Source organism: Lathyrus oleraceus, chromosome 5 (assembly GCF_024323335.1).
Source record: "Lathyrus oleraceus cultivar Zhongwan6 chromosome 5, CAAS_Psat_ZW6_1.0, whole genome shotgun sequence".
Classification (NCBI taxonomy): Eukaryota; Viridiplantae; Streptophyta; class Magnoliopsida; order Fabales; family Fabaceae; genus Lathyrus; species Lathyrus oleraceus.
Window position 1 is genome coordinate 115,631,675 of NC_066583.1, and position 11,737 is coordinate 115,643,411.

The 11,737-nt window shown below is 38.1% G+C and overlaps 1 pseudogene; it reads right to left on the minus strand.

Moving 5' to 3' along the window:
• Positions 1-9,631: 9,631 nt before the first annotated feature.
• LOC127089128 (uncharacterized) lies at positions 9,632-9,731 on the minus strand (annotated as a pseudogene).
• Positions 9,732-11,737: the final 2,006 nt, after the last annotated feature.

Consider the following 11,737-nt stretch of genomic DNA (forward strand, 5'->3'; position numbering starts at 1 on the left):
GGTTATTATAGGAAGTTCATTGAAGGATTTTCTAAGTTATCGTTACCATTGACGCAGTTGACTAGGAAAGGTCAAGCTTTCATTTGGACTTCGCAGTGTGAAGCGAATTTTCAAGAGCTTAAGAGAAGATTGACTACGGCTCCCATTTTGATTTTATCGCATCCGTTAGAACCTTTCGTTGTGTATTGTGATGCTTCTTTGTTGGGTTTGGGAGGTGTTCTGATGCAAAAAGGGCAAGTGGTAGCTTATGCTTCAAGGCAACTTAAAGTTCATGAGAGAAATTATCCGACGCATGATTTAGAGTTGGCCGCCGTTGTGTTTATGTTGAAGCTTTGGAGACATTATTTGTTTGGATCGAGATTTGATGTGTTTAGTGATCACAAGAGTTTGAAGTACTTGTTCGATCAGAAAGAATTGAATATGAGGCAAAGGAGATGGTTGGAATTCTTGAAAGATTATGATTTTGGTTTGAATTATCATCCTGGAAAGGCGAATGTTGTAGCCGATGCATTGAGTAGGAAGTCATTGCACATGTCTATGTTGATGATTCGAGAGTTTGAATTGTTGGAGCAATTTAGAGATTTGAGTTTGGTTTTTGAAGCGACGCCTTCGTGTGTTAAGCTTGGTATGTTGAAGCTTACGTGTGGCATTCTTGACGAGATTAGAGAAGGTCAGAAGTCAGATTTGAAATTAGTCGATGTTATGACATTGATTAATCAAGGCAAAGGTGGTGAATTTCGAATTGATGAGAATGGTATCATGAGGTTTCGTGATCGAGTTTGTGTTCCGGATGTTGTGGATTTGAGAAAGAGGATTCTTGAGGAAGAGCATAGAAGTGGTTTGAGTATTCATCCTGGTGCTACTAAAATGTATCAAGACTTGAGGAAGATGTTTTGGTGGCAAGGTATGAAGAAGGATGTAGCGGAATTTGCGTATTCATGTTTGACTTATCAAAAGTCAAAGATTGAACATCAAAGGCTGTCTGGTTTGATGCAACCGTTATCTATTCCCGAGTGGGAGTGGGATAGTATCTCTATGGATTTTGTTTCGGGTTTGCCGAGAACATTGTGTAATTGTGAGGCGATTTGGGTCGTTGTGGACAGGTTGACGAAATGTGCTCATTTTATTCCGATGAGGATGGATTATTCGATGGAGAGACTTGCTAAGTTGTACATCGAGAGGATTGTGTGTTTACATGTTATTCCGTCGAGCATTGTTTCAAATAGAGATCCGAGGTTCACTTCGAGATTTTGGGAAGGTTTGCAAAGTGCTTTGGGTACGAAGTTGCGTTTGAGTTCGGCATATCATCCGCAAACTGATGGTCAAACGGAGAGGACTATTCAGTCACTTGAAGATCTTTTGGGGTCTTGTGTTTTGGAACAAGGAGGAAATTGGGATAGTTTCTTGCCTTTGATCGAGTCTACGTATAACAACAGTTTCCATTCGAGTATTGGAATGGCACCTTTTGAGGCTCTTTGTGGTAGAAGGTGTAGAACTCCTTTATGTTGGTACGAATCGGGAGAGAGTGTTGTGGTTGGACCCGAGTTGATTCAAGAGACTACGGATAAGATTAAGATGATTCAAGAGAAGATGAAGGCTTCTCAGAGTCGTCAAAAGAGTTATCATGATAAGAGGAGGAAAGCTCTTGAGTTTGAGAAAGATGAGCATGTGTTTCTTCGAGTTACGCCAATAACGGGTGTTGGTAGAGCTTTGAAGTCGCGTAAGTTGACGCCGCATTTCATTGGTCCTTATCAAATTTCCGAGAGGGTAGGTGAAGTGGCATATCGGATTGCATTACCACCATCACTTTCTAATCTTCATGATGTGTTCCATGTGTCTCAATTGAGGAGGTACATTGCGAATCCATCGCATGTTGTTCCATTAGATGATGTTCACGTGAGGGATAATTTGACGGTTGATACATCACCTATGCGAATCAAAGAGCGAGAAGTGAAGAAGCTTCGTGGTAAGGAGATTGCTTTGGTGAAAGTGATATGGGACGGAGCCGCCAATGGCAATATTACTTGGGAACTCGAGGATAAGATGAAGGAATCGTATCCGGAGTTGTTCATTTGAGGTATTTTCGAGGCCGAAAATCTTTTAAGTGGGGGAGAGTTGTAACAACCCAATTTTAGTAATTATTTCTTATATTATTTTTATTATATTTTATTTTATTTATTTAGAGTGTTAATTAATTAATTGGTTGTTAGGTAGTATAATAATTGATTATATTAATTAATTTGGTGTGTTAATTAATTATTTAGTTGATATAAGATATAATGAATAATTGGATTAATTAACTTGGTGTGCATATTGAGTTGGTTTAATTTATTTGAATTAAATAGAGATATTATAATACTAGGTCTTATTGGGCCTAATAATTAAATTAGAGATATCATTCTTTAAGCCCAAATATAATACTAGTATATAAGAGGTGAGGAGAGTGAGAAGTAGGATTCATTTGATCATTTGACGGCAATAGAGAAAAAGAAGAGGAAAAGTAAGGAAAAGAGGGGAAGAACAAGAGAGGAGCTAGGGTTTCCAGAAAATTGAAGAGGTAAGGGGGAGAATCCTTATTATTATGGGTTAGTATGATTTGGTCAATGGGTAGAAGTATGTTTAGGTTAAAAACCCCTAATTTTGTATGGTTGTTTGAAATTGTTAGGTCTTGATGAGTATTCTCGATTTGTGGTGACTTGATTGTGTTAAAACTGCAAATTAACATTATATACTTAGAGTATTGTATGAGTTATAATTTTCTGAACGTTTGGCTTTTTACGGAATCGAAATCGGAGGTCCGAAAGTCCTCCAACGATGAAAAACGCAGAAAATTCTGCATTCTATTTTATGTTAACCGGTTACCCACCGAGCATTAACCGGTTACTTGCTTAAAAATATGCGTAGGAAATTGATTTTGTTTTATGTTAACCGATTACCCACCGAGCGTTAACCGGTTACTTGCTTAAAAATCTGCGCAGGAAATTGATTCTGTTTTATGTTAACCGGTTACCCTCCGAGCGTTAACCGGTTACTTGCTTGAAAATCTGCGCAGGAAATTGATTCTGTTTTATGTTAACCGGTTACCCATCGAGCGTTAACCGGTTACTTGCTGTGAAAAATGAAAAATTAAGATTTTAAAAGTTGTATTCAATTTGGAATGAAATCTAAGTGTGCGTATTTAATAATTAGCCTATATTTGTGAATGATATATTGTTATGAATGTGTATATGTATCATTGGTGGATAATTCATAGAGTTGAATTATGGTGATATGTGGAATGTTAAGATGGTAGAGATGATCTTAATTGCATATGTGTTGGTATTTGTACATTCATTCATGGCATGGTCGGTTTCATGGTGGAAGCGGTGAAACTGTGGGTTCACATGGTAATAAACGTTGATCCTTGAATGGAAATAGGCGTAGCAGACGTTGATCCTTAATTGGAAATAGATGTAGTGGCTTGGATTCTAGGTATTGAACCGGAAAGCGGTGAAACTGTGGGTTCACATAGACGTTGATCCTTAATTGGAAATAGGCGTAGCAGACGTTGATCCTTAATTGGAAATAGACGTAGTGGCTTTGATCTTGTCCGGATCGGAAGCGTGGCTTGGATTTTAGATATTGAATCGGAAAGCGGTGAAACGTTGGGTTCACATTGCGGTACTACATGCATAGAGTCACATGTCTTGCATTGAGTCACATTAGAGTTATGTGATAATTGAATGTTTGCATTGATGTGATTGTGAGGTGTGTATGAGATATAGTAATTGATTTGGTGATGTTTGGATACATAATTTGGCAAAATATGTGATTATGTGATAATTGTAGTTATGTGTATAATTGGGAATATAGTATTGGATTGTAATATTATACTCCCTGAGTTTTTATGTGTGGTTGAAACATGTGAAATAAATGTTGGTTAATATTATTGACATGGTTATACAAGGTGTGATGAATTCCGTTCATTGTTGATTTAATCATTGTGCTTTACTATACTTCTTCATAATGATTTGAATTCTCACCCTTTTGTTGGAATGATGCTTTACATGGCATCGTGCAGATACTCCAGAGTAGTATTGTTGAAGTAAGTGGACGGTAGCTCACTCGAGATTAGCTGGAGAGTTTCGGTGCTTTGTTTTAGAGACTAAGTAGTGAGTCAATGCTCTGGTCATGTAACACGGGGTAGATTAGTAGTATTGAACTGATATCTTATTTTGGATATGCATTACGTTATTACTTGTGAACATGTTAATTGCATTTGCTGTTATGAATATGGTTTTATTTTATCTTGAGGAGATTATTGAGGGATGATCATGGTATGGGACATGGATCATTTTATGAAATGCATGAGTATTCATTATTTTCTGCTGCGAACGCATATTCTTGAATATTCATGATAATTGAAATGTGTTATTTTAAATGACCAGGTGTATTGTATGTTGATGATGAATGATGTTGGTTTTTGAAAGCTTTTAGTTTTTGAAAACGTCGATGTGACGCCCTTTTGTTTATATGCGTGCTTATTTACTTTGATTATATGTAAGTATTCTGGGGTAGAAAAGGGGTGTTAAAGGAGCTACTTGAATCATCAATGTGATCTCAAGAGAGGAACTCCTTGTGTGATTTTGTTTCTTATCCTTTATCTCTTGTATGATTAGGACTTTAGCCATTCTTCTTCTTCCCTCCACTCTAACCCAAGCCAAAAATTTTGTGCAAACATTTAACACTTGTTTTCAAAGATTAGAAACCTAAGCCTTATGCTTTTGATTTTCAAACTTTCTTTTTATAACACTTATTTTGAATTGAACTTTTAAGTCAACTTTAACCATATTTTGTACATACTTTTATTTGGTAAATATAACTCATTCAAATGTCTCTTTGTGGTTTCAATGGCCACTTTCTTAATCAAATTTTTTATAACCTTTAGTTATTAGGTTTGAGTTATCCTTGAGGTAGATGTAATACTCACCTATATCCTTAGTGATGGACAATGAGTCTTCCATGCTTATTATAGGGTTAACCCCTCACTAGCATGTTGAAGTTATCCTCACATGGTGGATTTGTAGTTTTAGGTTGAGTTTTCTCCCTTGGATAACAAAAGACCTTAAGGCTTTTGGACCAATCAATTCACCAACTCATTTTGAAATTTTTACCCCGAACTATGAGGTTTTGATCCTAATTTTTTTTAAGATGGTACGTAGGCAATGGGTTTATCCATCCAAACACAAAATGTAAATAACTTGTATATTCTCTTCTCATCTCTTCAATCATGTTTGCACAAACAAATTTTTCACAAAATACCAACCTTACAACAAATATGAAAAGGGCTCCCTAGGAGTACCTAGGATGTTTTGGGTGCTTAAAACCTTCCCATTGCATAACCAACCCACTTACCCAGATCTCTGACATTTTTACTAGTTTTTGATTCGATAAAACTTTTAGGTTTTTGTTCGCTTTCTAACCATTCCTTTGGATAAATAGAAGTGTGGTGGCGACTTGACTTGTATGGTTTACCTTAGATTTAGTCAATATCTCTAACGGTAACGAATACCCCGCTACAGAAAAGTGGCGACTCTGCTGGGGATCATTTGCCTAGTGGGTTTTTCCTACTTTTCATATCGTGTTGTATTGTATTGTATATTGTTTTGTGACATATTTTTTTGTGCAATTTGGGATTACTGTATTGTATGTAATGATTGAATTGCTTGAATATTAATTCCTTGTATGCTTGGTGATCTTTGTGAGATGAGTTCTATACCCGAACTCGAATGCACTTAGGATAGAAGAATGGCATAGTCTTGTTGACTTGTGTGGAGTTATTCCTTAGCAAGTTGACTTGCAAGTCCATTCACTTGGTGGAGGTCATGTTGGGATCAATAATGTCACACAAGTAGTTGTGGTTAGGCATTACTCTTTCCAATATGAACCTTAGAAGCCAAGGACCTTAGTTTACCAAGCCCATCTTGGCCTATTCTTAGGATGTAGTGTGAAAGTCGTTTAAGTGTAAGATTTGATACGATTGTTACGCGATACTACACTCATAAGAGTCTCTCTTGAGAATATTTTTGGAATACGAGTAGTCGTTTCTCCAATAATATCTGAAAGATGGGATGATGACTATGGGAACCTCTTGTAGAACATGATTGGCAAGTTTAAACCCTAGTACACTCCCTTTGGGTGGTCCTTAACCGAGACTCCATGCTCGTGACTTGTAACAAACCCTTGATTCATGGTTGATCCGTTCATGTATCCTTAATATTAATGGAACTTGGATGTTGATAAGGTGTAAACCATAATCCACCAAAATGGATGATTGATATTAAGGATGACATGATCCATCCCATGACCTTTGTTTGGTGTGCTTTGCTTGACCCTTGAGTCTGATTGTTGCATTCATGCATTCATGCACCCATTTGCATCCATATCATCAACAATAAGAAAATTTTCAAGGAACTTAAGAGGTCTATTTGCACATTTTCAGGCATGGAAAGACAAAGAAGGAATACAAAGAAGTACAGTTTCAGACAACCAGACTTGAAAGAGCTAAGGAATTTGACATCCTATGTATTAGATCCTTTGGGTTTCAAAGCTCGTTTTGGGAAGCTTCTTTCTCTTCTGACTACTCAGGTGGACGAAGGATTGATGAGTGTATTGGTGCAGTTCTACGACCCTCTGTATAGGTGCTTCACTTTTCCGGATTTCCAGCTTTTGCCTACACTTGAGGAGTATGCCTACCTTGTGGGTATACCTATTCTAGACCAGTTGTCGTTCAGTGGCTTAGAGAGTGTTCCTACTTCTCAAGAGATAGCTGATATGTTGCATATGGATGAATCTCTGGTTGGTGCTCATATGACTACCAAAGGTGGAATTCAAGGTCTCCCTTTTGAGTTCCTCATCGCTCAAGCTACTATGTATGGGAAGGCCATGAGTGAGGACGCCTTTGAGGCCATATTTGTACTTCTCATCTATGGACTAGTGCTATTCCCTAACATCGACAAGTTTGTGGATGTGAATGCTATTAGGATTTTCTCTACTCTTAATCCCGTTCCGACTCTGTTGGGTGACACTTACTTCTCTTTGCATATGAGGAATGCAAAGGATGGTGGTACCATTGTGTGTTGTTTGCCTCTGTTGTACAAGTGGTTTATTTCTCACTTGCCTCAGACGCTCGCCTTCAAGGAGAACAAAGGATGTCTACGGTGGTCCACGAGACTTATGTCTCTCACTGATAACACGAAATTATATCATATTTTAGGACTTAATTCAATTAAATTTTATTATTATTTATTTCAGTTCACTTCATTTTATTAGATATTACGCGGTATTTTCTTCCTATTTGTCTCAGGTGGCTTATTTTGAAGCACAAGTAAAAATGGAAGAAAAGGAGGTGCAAAAAGGAGAGAAAATGAACCAAATGTCAAAGCCCAGCCCAAAGCACAAAACGCAGGTGCCGTGCATGTGACGGACGTCACAGAGGGCGTGACGAGCGTCACGCCTTGCACCCTCCTGTGACGGACGTCACACATGGTGTGACGAACGTCACACCATTCCCCTACATTTTTGGCGCAAGGAACGCCTCAGAGACGTTGAGCGTTGAGGGAGTGTTGAGCCCTATATCCACGCCATGCTTTTATGCACGTTGAAGACCTTTTTGGCAGCGGAAGCGGTTACTCAAGCATATATAAATAGCCACTTGCAAAACCAAAAAGGGGTCCGAAGCTTTTCCACATTTTTTCCTTTGCCGTTTTCACTTTTGCACATTTTCTTTTCCAGCAACTTAAGTAGTATTGTTTCTTTATTATTTTTACGAGTTCTACACTATCTCCCTTGCAATTTCTATTTTCCTTTTTCCTTTTTAGCATTTAGTTAATTCTTTTCGCACAATAGTTTCTACACCGGAAACTATTGTGCACCTTTTTACCGGATCTACCCTTACGTTAGAATCTAGCTTTATTTCCTTCGTTTTAATTTGTTGTTTAATTGAAGAATCCAAGAACAAACCCTACCGGCTTGTGGTGGAGTGTTCAAGACTATTGTTTAACTCATTCAGGTTCTTTAATTATTATTTAATGCTTTGTTTTATTATTTATTTATATTATCTGCCTGGGATGAGTCTGTTTATGCATGATAAGTATTTTAGTTTGTTTAGCATGTCTGGCTAATTCGCTTAGATATCGGTATGTAAAGTAAGCGGAATAAGGAATCAAGACTAAGTCGGTTAAATTAAGTTTAAAATTAAAATCACTCTTTTTACGGTCTCAATTTACAGGTTTAATAACAAAGGTTTTTACGAAAGTAAAAGACATAAAGAAGTTAAAATCATCAGAGCGAGAGTTTGAGGTTTTAACTGGACATTGTAAATTAGACATTAATTCTAGATTAGGGCGAGAGCAAGTTTTAGAGTTAATTAAATTCCGATCTTTTCCAAAAAGTATTTTTAAAGATTGAATGTGAGGACGAGAGTTAAGCATTCGAATTTAATTATATAACCTAAGTCAACAGAGCGAGAGTTTGAGATAAGGGTGTTTAAACGGTCAGTGTTTTCTTGAAAAGAGTTTCTATGGACTGTATTGCTTTCAAAAAATGGTTTTTTGACTTAATTATAAGTGACAGCTACATTAACATAAAATCATGGTTTATTCAACAGAGCGAGAGTTTGAGATAAAACTTTTAATCAATAAAGTCAACTGAAAAGATTTATTTTAAAACCAAGAGACCGACAAAGGATTGATTCCCTAATTACGACGAACTACATACCGATATCCGCTTTATTAATATTTAATCTAGATCTTAGTTTACTTTTTAGCTTTCCCCCAAACAATCAAACATTATTCACCTTAGCTTTACGAAGTAACCTTAGATAACGGTATATCGATTCATAAGTCCCTGTGGGATCGATATCTTTTAAAACTACGCGATAGAACTGTGCACTTGCAGTTTGTACCCTAAATTCGACTCATAAAGTCGTGATCAAGTTTTTGGCGCCGTTGCCGGGGACTTTTATTTAATCGATATCGTAACTCTTCCGTTACACTGTAGAGACTAAGGTTTCTTTTTCTTCTATTCTTTCTTTCGTTGATTTGTATGCCACGCACTCGCTCACAAGGCGAACCGCTCTATTTACGAATCAACGATATCGAACTATATCTCTGAGTCTTACGACAAATTCGGGAATATCGTGCTGCAAACAATCTCCCCCCTGTAGAACTTCCTGATTTCAAAAACCTTTTTCCTTCGACAACCGAGATGGCAGAACCAGCTCGTGCTCTTAGAGATTACGCCGCTCCATCGCAAGATGAACCGCATTCAAGTATTGCTCCGCCCGCAATCGAAGCAAACAACTTCAAACTTAAACCTTCGCTGTTGCAGGCTGTGCAACAGAACCAATTCTCTGGAAATCCTACCGAGGATCCAAACCTTCATTTATCCGTATTTGTCCAATACGCTGATACTGTTAAAGCTAATGGTGTCACTTCGGAGGCAATTCGACTTCGTCTTTTTCCTTTCTCATTAAGAGATAGCGCTAGAAGATGGCTTCAGTCTCTCCCTTCAAACTCTGTCACCACATGGAACGAGTTGAAGAAAGTTTTTCTTGCCCGATACTTTCCGCCAAGCAAAACAGCTATGTTAAGAGCCCAGATAAACGGATTTAAACAGAAAGACAACGAGTCTCTCTTCGAAGCATGGGAAAGATACAAAGACATGATGAGACTTTGCCCACACCATGGTTTGGAAGACTGGTTAGTAATTCACACATTTTATAATGGTCTCTTGTACAACACAAGGTTAACAATAGACGCCGCTGCAGATGGTGCACTAATGAACAAACCTTATGCTGATGCTTACCAGCTTATCGAAAGCATGGCCCAAAACCACTATCAGTGGGGAACCGAACGAACAATGGTGGAAAAACCTCAAACGAAAACTGGCATGTACGAGATAAGTAACCTTGATCACGTTAATGCAAAAGTGGATGCTTTGGTCCAGAAAATTGAAAGTTTAAATGTATCACCTCCTACCGCCGTGGTTGCTATAACTCAAAATTGCGAGGTCTGTGGAATCCAAGGTCACACTCCTACGGATTGTCAACTCTTGACAGGAATCCAAGCAGAGCAAGTAAACTATGCTCAAGGAAGCCCCTACTCGAATACCTATAACTCAAATTGGAAGAACCATCCAAACTTTTCATATAAGAGTAATAATGCTTTGTACGCACCTGGACAGTCTCCAAATCAAGCCCCAGCTATACCTCCGGGATATCAGAAACCGAACCCATCCATGCCTAACAATAACGCCCCTAGGAAATCCAACTTGGAAATCATGATGGAAAACTTTATAGCTTCCCAACAACAAACCAATAAAGATTTCTTAAACCAGAATGTACACACTGGCGAACAACTTAAACAACTAGCAAGCAAAGTAGATGCCCTGGCTACCCATAACAAAATGCTGGAAACACAAATATCACAAGTAGCTCAACAACAAGCACCTACTGCTGCCCCAACTGGTACATTCCCTGGACAGCCCCAACCTAATCCGAGAAGCCACGCTCATGCAATTATATTAAGAAGTGGAACGGAAGTGGAAGGACCGTCTGATCCAAGGATAGAAAACCAAAACCCTAAGAAATCAACTGAGGAAAGTGAACCTAAGGAAAAGGAAGAGAGTAATAAGGAAACCCTAGAAAAGAAGGAACCTTATGTACCTCCACCACCTTACAAACCACCTATCCCTTACCCTCAAAGGCTTGTTAAAACCAAAGATGCGAGCCAATTTAGAAAATTTGTTGATCTCCTTAAACAATTAAACGTTACAATTCCGTTCACCGAAGCTATTACGCAGATGCCCTCCTATGCTAAATTCTTAAAAGAAATTCTTTCTAATAAGAGGAAACTTGAAGATAGCGAAACCGTTACACTCCCTGCCGAATGTAGCGCTATAATCCAAAACATGCCTCCTAAACTCAAGGATCCGGGTAGTTTCTCTATACCCTGTCACATAGGAAAATTTGTCATCGACAAAGCCCTATGCGATTTAGGAGCCGGAATTAGCGTTATGCCTTTATCCATATGTAAGAAACTGGAAATGGGAGAATTAAGACCAACCAAAATGTCTGTGCAACTAGCAGATCGTTCCATCAAATATCCTGTAGGAATTCTTGAAAACGTTCCCGTACGCATAGGTCAATTCTACATTCCAACTGATTTTACAATTATGGACATTAGAGAAGATGATATTACTCCCATTATACTGGGAAGATCGTTTTTAGCAACTGCCGGTGCAATCATAGACGTAAAACGAGGACGACTCACCTTCGAAGTAGGTGAAGAGAAAATTGAGTTCATTCTTTCTCAATTCTTGAAAGCACCTGCAATAGAAGATACATGTTACTTCATGGATATCATCGATGAATGCATAAAAGAAGCAGAGCTAGGAGAAGACAAATCATCAGACTATCTTTTAAAAGACAAATCTAACCAATGTTTAGCGATAACACCGGACCCGACGCAATGTCTTAACAAACAAACCCTTGACCTGAAAACACTTCCCAAAAATCTGAGATATGAATTCCTAGACTTAGAACTTGAACGACCTGTGATAGTTAATGCAGACCTAGGAAGACTCGAAACAGAAAAACTCCTACATATCTTAAGAAAGTATCCAACCGCACTAGGTTACCACATCACCGATCTTAAAGGAATAAGTCCTTCTATTTGTATGCACCGCATCATGCTAG